Source organism: Gossypium raimondii, chromosome 6, assembly GCF_025698545.1.
Source record: "Gossypium raimondii isolate GPD5lz chromosome 6, ASM2569854v1, whole genome shotgun sequence".
NCBI classification, from domain to species: Eukaryota; Viridiplantae; Streptophyta; class Magnoliopsida; order Malvales; family Malvaceae; genus Gossypium; species Gossypium raimondii.
The window spans coordinates 54,759,770-54,762,114 of NC_068570.1; the positions used below are offsets into that span (position 1 = coordinate 54,759,770).

General features: G+C 23.8%; 1 non-coding gene across 1 annotated transcript; it reads right to left on the bottom strand.

Annotated features, from left to right (window-relative positions):
- Nucleotides 1–647: 647 nt before the first annotated feature.
- TRNAK-CUU (transfer RNA lysine (anticodon CUU)) lies at nt 648–720 on the bottom strand. Its single transcript has one exon. It is a non-coding gene; the product is annotated as a tRNA-Lys (tRNA).
- Nucleotides 721–2,345: the final 1,625 nt, after the last annotated feature.

Genomic DNA, 2,345 nt, shown 5'->3' on the forward strand with positions numbered 1-2,345 from the left:
CTTTGTACAGGGTGAGAAGAATATCACATGGTGCAATTGTTGAATGTAAGACGCAAGCTACAACCTTCAATATTCGGAACCTCAACCTTTGTCAATTATGCTGAGATCTCATTGGCTCATATGAGCCACTCTTAATCATATATATTTAAGTACAAAAAATTATAACATATGAAGATTTTAAAAGGTAATTGATTGTATAAAACTAATTTTGAGTATTTACTAGATTATGGGTCACTCATGATATAGGTGAAAAATAAAATTATGTAAACAGATGTATTTATAAAAATTAATATAAACAACAAATGAGGCTTTAGTTGAATGGTAAAATACAAAATTGAAAACTATAGAGACACGTATAGGTTCAAATCTCTATTTATGCATGGTTTTCTATTTCTCTTTATAAAAGATACAGAATGACAAAAGCATTGTCCAAATGATAAAATGTACTTCGTAAAAGTAAAATATTTTTGTTATTGTCTAACTGAGTTGATACTCGATTATCTCATGATACAAATTTAATAAAGTATTTAATATATAGAATAGATAAATATTATATAAATAAAACTAATCGGGCTTCTCTGCTTAAGCCTAAAAAGGTAGGCCCAGGGGAAATAGAAAAGCACATCTAGCAAAAATATTCTAAAAGTCGCCCACCGTGGGGCTCGAACCCACGACCACAAGGTTAAGAGCCTTGCGCTCTACCGACTGAGCTAGACGGGCTTATTTGTACAATTATCAGGCTTTAAATAAAAGTTTAAAATAACGAGTGCTACTATCATGTTAAGGGTATCAAACTCATGTTGCTATTGTTCACAACGATTAAAAAGATTCATATAGGTACAACTACTCATGATTAGACTATTTGTCCGAAAAATGAGATGGTTTGAATAAAATACAAAGCTTAAAGAATGAGTTTGGATAGAATTTAAGGTTCGTCTTTTATATGGCTCAGGCTTTGGGCAAGATTTTTATGGCCCGAACTCTGTCCAGCCCGAATATATTATGTTATTAAAATTTATTATATTAATTAATATTTATATTTATATTAAATTACTAACTCAATAACAATTAAAGTTATTACCCAAAACTTAAAAAAAAAAAACTTACCCAACTAAATAACCCAACTCAATATATAAAATTTTAAAATTATATTTAATACAATAAAATATTTATTATATTTATAGTAATATTTTAATATAAACACTTTTTAATGTGTTAGAAAACTTTTATTTTAGCATTTTTAGTGGTATTATATTTTTTATAAAAATTATTTTAAATAAAAAGTAATCTAAAAATTTAAATATGGATGAAGTCGAGTCGATTTAGGTTTACTTTTCTTAAACTAGTCGAGTAAAAAAAACCTATTTTTCAAACCAAACCAAACTAAATCGAGCTTAAATTTAAAAATTAATTTATATATGATCATTATTTCATCTATAAAAATGTATATGATCACAAGATAATTATCCATACTATAATAAAATGATTGACTAAATTTGGTATCATCAAACTCAATTGATAAAAATACGAAAAAGTTAAAGTTTTTGTTTTATTAAAATATAGAGATAATTATATCATTTAATTATTTTATATATTAAATTAAATTCATCTCGTACTCTTAAACTAACAATGTAAAAAAAATCATTTTCTCAATTATACCTACTATTATTATTCATGTAACTTTTAATTATTAAGAAAAAAACTATCCACTTTTTAAAATATTATTATTTATTAAAAGAGAAAATTTCAAAAGTACACGTGAATTTTGATTCAATGTACAATTTGATACATGAATTTTGATTTGGTGTAATCATACACATGAAATTTTGATTATGGTTCATAATTTTGATTCAACCATACACATTTAAAGAAATAAACACATAAATTTATTTTTATATTGGATAAATATAATTATTTTTATGCAATAAACATAAAATGTACTATATCAATAATTGTGTTAATAATTTGTGAGAATTGGATCGAATCAAAATTTACATATAACATCATTTTAAATTTACGTATGGTGTACACAAATATTATATTTATCTAATATGAAAATTAATACGGTTTTTAATTATTTTTCTATTATTTAATTTTAATTACGCAAGACGTTGTTTGACCAAAGTTTAACCTCCTTGAAAATCTCGAGTTTGAATCAAAATTTCATGTGTAAAATTACAAAAGAAAACAAAGTTTATGTATAAAATTACATATTAGATCAACTTTCATGTATATTTTTAGACTTATCATTTTCTTAAAATGTAAAATTTATATAGGAATTATTATTTTCAAAATATAAATTTATATATAATATATTACCTTTTCACATGTGCTTTTTACAATTT